This window comes from Heterocephalus glaber, unplaced genomic scaffold (genome assembly GCF_053883595.1).
Source record: "Heterocephalus glaber isolate CG9 unplaced genomic scaffold, H.glaber_assembly_v1.0 deba00001456, whole genome shotgun sequence".
NCBI lineage: Eukaryota > Metazoa > Chordata > Mammalia > Rodentia > Bathyergidae > Heterocephalus > Heterocephalus glaber.
The window spans coordinates 980,583-993,525 of NW_028258304.1; the positions used below are offsets into that span (position 1 = coordinate 980,583).

The 12,943-nt window shown below is 42.0% G+C and overlaps 1 pseudogene; it reads right to left on the reverse strand.

The window, feature by feature from the left end:
• Positions 1-4,451: 4,451 nt before the first annotated feature.
• Positions 4,452-5,677, reverse strand: LOC101714858 (pleckstrin homology domain-containing family A member 1 pseudogene; annotated as a pseudogene).
• Between the last annotated feature and the right edge of the window lie 7,266 nt (positions 5,678-12,943).

The window sequence follows — 12,943 nt, forward strand, 5'->3', positions numbered from 1 at the left end:
AAATTGGATGTGTGATAGGAAAAAAAGAGAGGAATCAATATTTGGCTTGAACAACTGGACAGATGGAGTTGGCTTTTGCTGAGATCCAGGTTCTCTTTGGATGTTGGGGGAGGATCAGAGCTCAGGGTTTGGGGTCATTGGGTTTGCACTGTTGGGTCAGCAGTTGAACAGGTGAGTCTGGAATGAAGGGAGAGGTCCAGACAGCAGCACTGACTCCGAGGTCCCACTGACCGGCAGAGCAGGATGGCCCTTCGGGAGGTGAGGCCACGTAATTGATCAATGGAAGGGCTGGGACTCCAACTCTTTGTTGTTCCCCGGGTGCTCCTATGTCCTATGCCTCTACTTCCCCTGCCTACATCCAGGACAGGAAGAAGACAGGGCCAGCAGAATCCTTTACCCCCTTGAACAGAGGAGAGAGCTGGGCCCTCACCACTGAGATAAGCAGCAGCACTTTCAGAGACTGCATGACAAGACAATGCTGGGAAGGCCCCCTGACAGGTCTGGAATGTGGGAGTGAGTATGGTGGTGATCACTAGTGTGCCCTGTTGCCTGGCCAGGGTGCATTTCAGCAGAATTACCCTCTCACCTAGTGAGCACTGGGGACGTCTCGTGCTCTTCCTGCTGGGAGAGGCCCAGGCCCCTGGGTGGGGGCCCCCACACTCAGTCCTGCCTTCCTGATTCATTCCAGCTCTCCTGGAGGCTTGAGTCACTTTCTTTCCAAGTGAGAGCTGCCTGTTTGGCAAATCCTTGGATTCTGGAGGAAGAAATAGGAACTCCTTCCCAGGGTTGGTACTATATATAGGTGAGGCAGGCAGCTACCCACACCTGTCCCAAATCCCTGCCCTGGCCTGGAATTCACTCACTTGTCTATCTGTCCATCCATCCAGCAATTCCTGATGATGATTGCCATTCAGGTGTTCAGTGTTTTGTAGCTTACAAACTGTTTTCAAATAGCTCCTATTTTGCAGATATGTAGACAGAGACTCAGAAAGGGTTCAAGAGAGGGCTTCCAGGAAACAGAGGAGTCAAGGTGTGCCCTGATTTTGTCCAACACCAGCCCTTCTATTTACAGCCACTACTGTCCCCATGCCTGGTTGCCATCTTCCAACTCTTTTTCTGATTCTCTGCTTTGTGTGAAAAGCTGTGACGTTGGGGAATTTTTTTTTTTTTTTGATTCCCCTTGTACTGTGGATCACTGGGAGAGACTTGGGACATGGAAGAGCAGCCTGGTGGGTGGCTGGAAAGTAGCCTGGAAAGTAGCCATGTGAAAGATCTTAGGTGCCTGGGTACCTGGCAGCAGTTTGGTGGAAGCAACAAGATTAGAGAAGCTAGTTGGGTAGAAGATGTTCTGGGCAGGGAAATAGCTAGAGGAATGGAATGAACTTGTATTGACGGGCCAGGAGCATAGTGTATGCACGAGGGCTAGATCGAAGAAGTTTCTGAACACTTAATGGGATGTTTTGAGCAGTTCTGGGGAGGAGCCCTGGGTTTCTGCCTCTCCCCCAGAAAGCTTTCCTGCACAAACTCCTCTGGCTCCTCAGCCCCTGCCCACTCTCCTTCCATAGCACAACCTATACTTTGCAAGAAAAGCTCAAGACTTCCTGGGTCATGCCTGCTCTCCCAGGGAGCAGGGCATGGGGTGGCTTGCTGAGTGTCTACACTACTTATAGAGACCACAGGGTGCCAGGAAGCTCAGGGACTTTCCCAAGAATAATGAGATCTCAGAAAGAGGGCTGACCCCAGAAACAGGTGGATTGTGTGTTCCTTGAGTTCTATGTGTAAGTCTGCTCTCAAAAGGGCTCCTCGTGGTATGTTGTGATAATGGAATTATAGCTGAGGTGATTCATCCTTTTGGATTTGGGTACATCCCCTTATTGCAGGCAAATTTCCCTGGGAGGAGTATGGCTGCACCCACTTCTGTGAATGCCATGATCAGATGCTTTCTTCCTGGGGCAGAAGGTGGGGATCAAGAAGAAAAGCATGACTTGAGAATCTCGAGAACAGGTTGGGGGCAGAGTCTCCTGGGGCCACTTCACATCTGCTCTATTGGAAGGCTGTGGGCCTTTGCAGGTTTCACAGTAATCCATCCCCATGGTTGACCAATGCCTCAACAGCAAAGTCAGGCTTCCAGTGAGATAGACTGTAGGTGTAGGGACTGAGTTGGGAAGACCATGACAGTGACTCCTTGAGTCCAGTTTCTCTTTTCAGAAAGAATGTAATTTAAGAAAAGCTAACCTGGCACCTACCAGTAGCTAGTCTTTATTATTTTTTTAAATTCTGAGCAGTTTATTATCAAGTCATTACAGTGTTCAACCAGATCAACATATAAAGATAAAAGACATTAACAGTAAACATTGAGAGGTACACATTCCCATTCTGAAAGAAGACATGTTATATACCCAGAAAACAATGCAGCAAGTATTAAAGTATTCAAAGTAATTTTTGACACTTCAAACATGACATATTTACAAGAAAAGTGTGCTTTTAAATAATTAAATAATCTCTATAGACTTATAAAAGAATTGAGATAAATATTAGGAGACCCTGACAATCACAAGAACATTTTCCTACCCAATAGGATAGTTCTATAAAAAGTCCCAAAATAGACCTAATATTTTGCCACCATGAAACATATCAAATTACCAATACCAAAATATGCTAAAATGAACATGCAATGTGGAAGTTGTACCAAAGAAAACGGCATTAGGCTCTTGCATATTGCAAAGTGTCTATACATATTTATATGTATTTATATTTATATTTATATGTATATTTGTATATATGGATATGTATATTTCATATTTATATGCATAGGTGAATTTATAAAAAAGGAACTTTGTTTCAAAAGAGCCATTAAAATGTATGTCAGCAGAAAAAGTGATCACTACTTAAAACCTTTTTGTTCTAACATTTTCAAACATAGTTGCAAAAGAGAAAAATCTATAAGTTTAAAAAATATTAGCTTATGAATAAAAGTTGTTGGTGCATTCTTATACATATGTATTTTTAAACTAAAACTGAGTAATTCTAGTATGATATATCTTAACTTCTGGACTCTTCTACTGGAGTAGGAAATTCCTCTTTTGTTTTCTCTCGCAGATAAGAAGTCACCTTAGAAAATGAAAAAACAGTGATATGTATGAATTCAAAATAAAACAGCACTGTAAAATAGTAAAATATAAAATAGCAGCATGTGAAATTCAAGACTTTTTCTCAAAGCAAATGTTAAGGACTGAACTGCAAAATGGTACTTGCTCAAACTGGTCTATCATTCTACAACCTAAACTAGGGATTTTTTATGTAGGTGCTTATATTCATGATATCCCCATGATTAAATGTATACTCAAATTTGTTTTTTAAAACATATGTATTGCACATGTAGAAAAATACCAGAATTTTCTAACATCACATGCTATCTCATTTAACACATTAAACTATGCTACTGAAAAGTTATTTCATTCCAATATTTAAAGCCAATTATGTAGGATTTTTGAGCACATTAATCTCAAAACATTCCTAAACAAGATGAAAAAACACAGTCACTTGAATATAGGTTATTAGTGACAACAAGTAGAGGCCACAACAATTTCATGACTAAGGGCAGTTATTATGTCTTTACATATAAACTTGAGGTCTTCCACTGATCCAAATATAGGAATAAGAACTATTTACAAAACTTTGATAAAATCAGATCTCCCAAAAATTTCTAACTATGTAATTTTCACTGAATGAAGCACTGACCACTGCAAGTCCTAGGCCTTTTCAACCAAACATCTCAAAATAGTTGAATCCTCATTTTTTTCTTTTTTCTAACCCAGGACAACCCATTATCCTTACCAAAGATCTAGTCATAGCTTCTATGCAAAATTTACCACTCACCTCAAAATTCAGGGCATCAAAAATGGTTATAATTTCAAAATAGTCCAATTGCAGTAAAAATTTTGCAGCACCACAGACCTCATGAGTTTAGAAATCTTAGTCTGGCAATATTTCACTTGGTAATATTAATGAATAAGAATGTAAATACTGAACATTTAATAGGAAGTCATAGTAGTACTTTTTAAAGGACCAAAATAATTAAGCATTTTTAATGTTTTAAGTTGCTAAATATTTAAACTGTCAAAGTCACTAGGAAAAAAAAAATCACACACACATTTTTACCACCTAAATGAAGATACACAAATCTTCAGACAGTTGATACTGAGACAATTAGGGTTTTTTTTTCCTCTTAAAGAAATTACATTTAGTTTGGCTGCTCCCTAGATTCTTGGTCTACCAGCTTGTTAAGAGTGCATCTAAGAGGCAGTATAATATATATTAAAAGCCACTTCAACCTTTATCATGTTTGGCTAGAAGCCTCATGAAAGGACACTGAAGGACAGAAGGGGCAATCAGGCCCGCACATGCTTTCAGCTTACACATCACTGACTGGAAGGCTTGCATCATTCAAGTCCACTGGGTCATGATCTTTTTCCTGAGGGGCATTTTGAGGTTTTAGTATAGCTTGTTCAGTCACTTTGGAAGCTGGTTCTCTTGGAGAGACAGTCTGGACCTTGAAGTTCCCTGGCTTGACCTTGGTAAGAGAGTCTTAAAATCCTCACTTCTCCATGGTAAAGCTTGAGACCAGAGAGTTGCTGCGAGAGACTGTGGAATGTGAGGTGGCTGCTGTTGCACTGGCAGAACGGAGAGTGTTTTTGGATTCTGAAGAACAGGTGGAATGCTCAGAAGACGCTGATCTGTCAGGTTCCCGCTGTGCTACAATGGCGCCAGAGACTGCTTTAATCCAACTGTGCATCTCTTCAGGGCTATCAGCCTGCACATAGAAAGTTCGAGATGTTACAATTTCAAACAGGTTGTCCCTCATCATTATGTCACTTTGTTTACATTCCTGGACTTTTGAACTTCTTTAAGTGGTATTACATGGAGAGGTTCCTTTTCCAGTTATGATTTGAAGTAGCCTCTTGTGTTTTCATCTAACTGAAAATATCTTCTCTTCCAGTTTTTCATCACTGCTACTTATTTTACACAGTATGCAGCTGTGATAACTGCGCTGTCTGGAGGTGGTTTAGGAATAAAGTAAGGAAGATGGCTTTGTGACTGTTTCAAATTATTTTTGTCAGTATTTTCACTACATTCATTTATTTCTTCTTTCTGAGTTGGAGTAATGATGGGTACACCATCAACAATATCAGTTCTGTAAGATACTTGTTTCTTCCCACATTCACCTTGGCGATTTAGGTTATCAGAATTAGGCTGTGAGTCTGACTGCTTTGGTACTGTAATTTTAATAGCTTTGTTCAAAACATTCACCCATTCCACTGGGTCTTGCTGATCATTGGCTTGTAGGAAGTATTTCCTCATTCCTGCATTCATAACAAAACAGAACTCAGCTTTTGGCCTTAACTTAGCTGCATCGCTAACCTTTGAAATATAGGTAAGTTTAATAGCTCCAACACGTGATGATTTAGAAGGTAGGTTCTGTGGATTATCCACATACCACACAAAACTATCTCCTCTGGTATCCAGTATGAAGTACCATCGAAGAAATTTCCCACTGTTTTCATTTTCTTTAATATCTAGAAAATCACAAATGCGATTCTGACAATCCACGTAAGGCATTTCTGGGCTTGAACATTACATTTGCCGCAGACTCGGTCCAGAGCACCCGCGCCATCGCGGTCCCGGCTCCCACAGGCTCTAGCTGCTGGTAGCGGCACCCATGACGGCTCGCCAGGGCATTGCGCACCAGTAGCTAGTCTTTATAGAGTACCAAATATTCAAGCGGCAAACATGATCCATGTTTCTACTTGTGACCCCATCCATTGACACTGCCCTGGAGTAAAGTTTTAAAAGCATGGTACGAACATAACTTGATTGTGAATTTCTGCAATAAATATGTACATGTTGCAGGACACAATTACGTGCCACACTTCTCACTCGGGACCAGAATCGAAGCTCTAATAAACTGAAATAATGCATGCAAATAATGCATGATGCATATGGCATTGTCTATTGAGGAGTGATTTGATTTATTATATAGACTTGTCTTTGGCCTGACTCTCAGAAACAGGTCCAATTTAAACAAGCAAACACCAAGAACTTGAGCAACATGAGCAGCAAATGACAGTAAACCAGAATAATATAATTTAAAAGTATATTATAAATATACCTTAGTAATGATATACATATAAGTTTGAGGATATGGCTAACAGTGATTAGCTATAAAATACAGGAAATTTGTGAAACAGAAGACAATTTAAAGTAAATTAAAATATATTACATTTACTGCAAGTAGTTGGTCCCTTACTTTGAGCATAAAAGAATATGTAATTGATTAAAAAAAAAGAATATGTAATTGATATAATTGATATTAATTGAAGGTCTGTTTCTGTTTCTACTAAATAGAAGTCAAACAAAGTCAAATTTTTTTTTTTGGTACCAGAGATTGAACTCTGGTCCTTGTGCTTGTGGGGGCAGGCGGCAGCACCACTGAGCTAAATCCCCGGCCCAACAAAGCCATTTTCAGTGGCATCACAGAGTTACTGGCCTTCCTGGTCTGAGAAGCTGCAGTATCTTCCCTGGTGAGAGCAGCAAAGGCAACATGGCTGCTTGGGGGAAGAGGAAAGCCATCAAGCAGGAGGTGCCTGCTCCAAGTGTTCGGAGAGCACTGCCTGTGCTTCTCAGGAGGGCAGGAAGTGAAGGGATCTGCAGCAGGTCTCATAGTTACTGTATTCGCTGTGTAAGGATAACAACTTTTGATATTGCAATGTATCTCCCCAACTGTAATGCTATGAAAATATCTGATTTCTGTTGGTGACAAAGCTGCAGGTATTTTATGTACTTTTGTGGTTTATTGCCTCTGTGTATAACTGAAAAGAAATAATGTTTGGTGAAAATAACGGTGTCATTGTTTTCCCTATTTAATTCCCAGGCCTCTGCATTCTAACTATGGGCATCCAAGGGATTGAAGGAATGCAGGTGTGACGACCACAAAAAAATTCTAGCTGTCAAGGCAGATGCTTGGAGTGGGAGGCTCTAGGGCTGAACTCCCCATGGGAGAGGGTGTGTGACCCCTTCCTTAGGGCTCACATCATGTCTGCCTGCGTCATGCTTCTCCAAACTCTCCCCTGATGGCCAATACTTCACAGCCCTGACTGTGTTCCCTTCTACCACCCACCGCTCCTCTGAGTCTGGGCCTCTTCTGGCTCCTCTCTGTTGGTCTCCCATTATTTCTTCACATGATGACCAGAAGGACATTAAGATGTAAGTCATGTCATCCTCTGCTGAAAATATTTCCATGGCTCTCCAGGAACCTTGGGATGGGAACAAGAGGCCGGCCTTGATCCTCAGGGGCCAACCCTGGGTGCTCCCTGCCCCTTCATCTCCTACCAGGCACCTCTTTATCCCCATCACACAATGCACTTGGCTCATGTCTGTGCCTGTGTGCCTGACCTTGGCACTGCTGGTCCTCCATCTGGGGAGCTTCTGCTCAGCTCCACACTTTGTGTCTCTCGGACATTACTGTCTGAGGAACCCCCACTGCACAACTGCTGCTCTGACCAAAGCTGGTTTGTTGTACCACACATCTTGTCTCTCCCTCTGGGGATGGGCCACTGGGGGAGTCAACCTGTGAATATCCTGCCACTTAGAGAACCACTGGTGCAGGGTGAGCCCTGGCTCAAGGCTTGTGCTGACTTCAGGAGCTGTGGAAGCTTGGAGATGATGCTGGGTACCTGGCCTACAGGCCTCTGACGAGGAGCAGAGGCAGGCTGCCCCCCAGATGTGGAATAGAAGGGTCATTGTTGTGTAGGTTCTTCTGGTACTTGGCATCTTTGCTTTGAAGCCCCTGATAAAGTTGCAGATTTTATTTTTCTTTGATTAGTATTTCCTAGAAGACTGTATGTTCCTAGTAGGCAAAGGTGGTGTCCACCTCTCATCTAGCATGCACCTGGACTGCAGCAGAAGTCTAGCAGTTCAGTAGTCACTGTGATGGAACATGCAAGATCCCTCCTCATGGCTCACAGGAAAGGAGGAAAGACCTGTGCCTCCTTGTGTTTCCTTTCATCTCCTCTCCACCCCAGCCTCCCCCACCTTTTGAGAGTCTGTGAGTCCTTGGCTGGGGTTTGTGGATGTTTCCCCAGTGATTGGCTAAGTCGTCCCCTACTTGTTTTGGAGGAGAGTTGATGGTGACTCAGATCCAATGTGACTGGGCTAGGATCTTAGGGAGCTCCTTGAGACTCAGTAGGTGCTCAATAAAAGTGCTGAGTTGACCATCATCCAGGCTTGGAGACAGAGGGATGGACTGGATGACTTGGTTGGAGGATAATGGGTACTTGGAAGAGGGGACATGCCAGGTTCGTGAGGTCAGGGTTTGAGTCCTTGTGGCTCGGTGAAGGTGCTGGGGTGTCTGCGGAGTTCCAGCCCTGTGATGCGGGCTGGGTGCTCCAGATAGGATCCTGGCACACCCCAGAGAGCCTGCCCCCACCTGCTGCTGGGGCGGGGGCAGAAGGTGGAGCCCACTTATCGCCAACCAGGCCAGTGGGCGGAGCCAGTCAGGCCTTGGCAAGATGGCAATCATGCAGGCACTCCTCAGTGGAAAATCACCACACTGCTCGGCCCCTTCCTGGGAATGGGGACAGAAAGGCCTGGGATGCCTGACCCAGAAGGCTGTCACAGAGTATGTGGGCCTAGGGGAGAGGTGTCAGGCTGTCCTCTTCTCTGTGCTCCCGTACATAGGTGGTCTGATACAGGCCCAGGGGGAGCCAAGGGTCTATCCTTGGCTGAATGGATTTTGGCCCTCTGAGCCTTAGGAAGCAATTGCAGCCTCCTTCAAGCTCCTCCATATCTAATTACTTCTTTTTTTAAAATTTATTTTAACTGACACATAAAAGCATAATGTCCATATTTATGGGGTACTATGTGATATTTCAAAACATGTATATATTGTGTAATGTTTTAATCAGGATAAATATACCTATTTCCTCAAACATTGATCCTGTGTTTTAGGTGAAAACACTCAAAAAATCCTTTCTTTTAGTTTTCCAAACAATACATGATTGTTAATTATGGTCACTACTGGGCAGTGGCACACCAGAACTTGCCACTATCTAACTATAACTTAGTACCCATTGATCACCTTCTTCCCATCTCTTCATCTCCTCTGCTCTCTCCAGTCTCTGGTAACTACTATGCAATTCTCAACTTCCATGGGATCAATACTAGGGATTGAACCCAGGGCCTTTTCACTGAGCTACATCCTCACCTCTTTTATTTGTATATTTAAATTTTGAGACAGTCTTGCTATAAATCTGCCAAGGCTGGGCTGGAGCTTGCACTCTTCTTCCCCAGCCTCCCGGAGTGCTGGGGTTATAGGTGTGCACCTCAACACCTGGCTGAGATCAACTTTTTAAATATTCCATATTTGCTGAAATCCTGTGCTGCTTGTCCTTCTGTGCCTGGCTTACTTCACCTAATATAAGGATCTCCAGTTCCATCTATGTTGTTGCAAATGACAGGATTTCATTTTTTCTTTATGATTGAATAATATTCCACATATGCACATTTTCTTTACTCATTCATCCTTTGTAGACATTCTATAATTTTCCTTTATTGGCTATTGTGAATAGTGCCGCTATAAACATGGAAGGTTTCTAGTCACTTCTAGCCAGAAGGGAAAGGTCTAAACCTGCTCCAATTGTCACTCCCAATGTGGGGGTGATAGTGCTTTGGGCAAGTGCCACCTTGGGGGTCAAGTGCACTTTTTTATGGAGGCTTTGGCCCCTGACCTTCTTATGAGTATAGTGTGCAGGCTAAAAATTTTCCTTATGGCTTGCTAAACATATGCTTTGCTTAAACATAAAGGCTTGTATGTAAGATAGATGCACACATAGAGCACATCCTGCATGTGCTTTCACACCCATGTACACAAATGTGGAAACTCTCTTATGTACCCGTCTTCATCCCTGGGTTCCACTGTGCACCAGTGGACAGAAACCCACATTAGTAAAAGTCTCCATGTCAGGATCAGCACCTTAATATTGGTCTGGAAGGTGGGAAGGCATATGTATTTCCTTTTTGTCTCTTTTCAAAGCACTTAAAAACCATAGTCATAATGGAAATGCTTGTACAATTTTGTTTCTCATGTCATGAAATGCTCTTTGTAAACATTATTTTAAATCATTGCATAATCACCATTCACCATTGTCCTATGGATGAACCATATTTATTAAACCAATCCCATATTATTAAACATGTAATCTATATTTGTTTTTCATAACACTGCACAGAAATCTTTATCCACCTATGATTTCCTTGGGCTGACTTCCCAGAAGACACAATACTGGGTCAAAGGGTAAAACTTTTTAAAAGGTCTTGATTCATATCATCAAATTCAAAGTGATTAGTTCATATTCCTACTATCAGTGCTTATTTTCTTGTTCTTTTGAGAAGCCTGCATACATTTATTTCAAAATTATTTATTAATCTCATATAAAGGCTGTTTTGAAATTCCTTTTGTTTGCTTTTGTATATTTTTAATGATTATAAAAATTTTTATTCATTAGCTATTTCCATTTCCATTTTTCTATTTAAGTTCTTATACTATTTATCTATTTTGGCCCCAAGATTTTTTTTCATGTTGATTTGTAGGAACTCTTTGTATGTTAAGGATATTAACTCTCCTTTTACTGCCATGTTTGTTTCAAATATTGTTTCCATGTTTCCTGTTTGATTTTATATTCTACTATTTTAGACATAGATTATACTTAAATTTTAAGTAATCAAATTAAAAATATTTTCCTTCACAACTCCCCATTCACTTTTGGTTTAAGAAAGCTCTTCCCTATTTTAGTGGTTAAATATCCTCCTGCTGTCTTCTTTTGTGTGTGTGTCTTCATTTTACCTTCAGCTTTTAAATCATCTTGGAAATAAGGAAGAGAAGACATTCCTGCCTTCAAGGAGCTTGCAGAGAACAGTGCAGAGTGAGAGTTATCACTGCTTTTTGTGCTCTGCAGATAAGATATGCAGATAGAGATTCAGTGAAAGAAGGAAGCTATGTAGAGGAGATGAGATTTTAATGGAGTGCTTGGAGGTTAAACTGGGCTGAGAGAGGTTGTATTTATCAAGCACATACAGCCATGTGTGGTGGCATACTTCTGTAATCAATCCCAGCACTCTGAGAGGCTGAGGCAGGAGGATTGCAAGTTTGAGCACAGCCTGGGTAACTTGGTGACTTAGCGAGATTTTGTTTCAAAATAAAAAAGGGCTGGAGAAAGCCCTTGGTTCAATCCTCAGAGCTATAAAAACAAAAACAAAAACATATACATGGTCTCATTATGTAGCAGGCATTGCTTTAGATGCTTTATAAATACTGACTCATTCAAACCTTGTAGGAATTTACTAAGTTATTATCATATTGTTATCTTCACTTCACAGACAAAGCAACTGAGGCACAAATAATATAAATAACTTACTCCACATAGCATGTAGGAAGGCCAGAATGTGAATCCAGGAAATCTGGTTGTGTTGTGGGAGAAGCAAGGATACTCATAGCTATGGGACTTGAATGCTCAAAGGAAGAATTTAGACCAACAGTTTGGCAATATTTTCCTATAAAGGGCCAAGTAGTGTATATTTTAGACTTTGAAGCCCAGCAGGAAAGCCTGAGGATATTAGGCAAATATAAAATCAGAGAGAAAATACACTTGTTCAAAAGTTTTAGTGATGAAATGTAAAATACAACAATAATAGAGTGCAATTTTTTAAAATAGTAAAGGCAAGGGCTGGGGATATGGCTCAATGGCACTGTGCCTACCTGGCAAGCACAAGGTCCTGAGTTCAATCCCAAGCACTGGGGTGGGGGTGGGGGAGTAAAGGCATATGAATTCAAAGAATGTGATTTTCTTGGGGAGAGCATGCCACTTTGCCTAACTGAGATTAAAAATCGGTGGTCACTATCATCACACTGGAAGCAAATGTTCATCTGTATAAACCAGTCAGCTGGTGGGGCCTTAAGTAAACAAACGGTGCACTGGATTTGGCCTCATTACCCTGCATACTTTGTTAGTTAGTCCTAGGTTGGGGGAATAGATGAGGAGGGTCTACTCCAAGGCCAGGGTGGAGGAGAAGGACAGATTTGCTGGATTTTTCTAAGGCTGATGATTAGGTGTGGAGTATAGAGTAAAAAGTATAGCTAGAAGCACAGTCCCTGTCCATCAAGTTTGCATCCCTGTGTGCTTGTCTTTCTCTCAGACAGCTCAAAAGAAATCCAATCAGAAGCTTGGTGAGTGGCTGAGATACTAAAGAAGAGAAAGTTTGCTCTTGCCAGAGTTTGGAGTGCCCTTGTTCTATGGGGCAACAGAAAGACCTAGTAGCCAGAAATAGTTTGCTATGGTGTTGCCAGCAATCCCACCGGTGAGGAGGGGAGTCTTCTTTTGGGCATAGGCACTGCCCCTTCAGATTCCTTTCCCAGAGTGGCAGGACATTTGAAGTGAGTGAAAAAGTCAGCCTAAAATGGAGTAAATGTGGAGGTGAAGGGGAATATGAGACTTCTGAGAAAATTGAACCTCTGTGCTCACAGTTACCATTGAGACTGATCACTCTCCCAGCTTTACTATTAGGAAACACTGCTTGATTTCTCTTCCTGATACCTGTCTAGTGGAGCACAAACCAGCCTTCTTCTTTGTCCCATTGTAGGAGCAGAACATAGCCATTTGCCGTGACTTTGCTCTGTACTTAAGTCTGTAGCAATGGGCAGAGGATGGCACAGATTTTGTCCCAGCGTTGTTCTTGCTGTCAATGGGCTTAAACCCAAGCAGGTGCCTTGCAAAACACTCCTGAGCAATTGTTCTAGGTGAACCTGAGGTAAGCCATATAAAAATGGGCATGAGGAATGCAAGATACCTCTGCTGTGATGGGGTCACCTCCTGTGCCGCAGCTGTGGAGG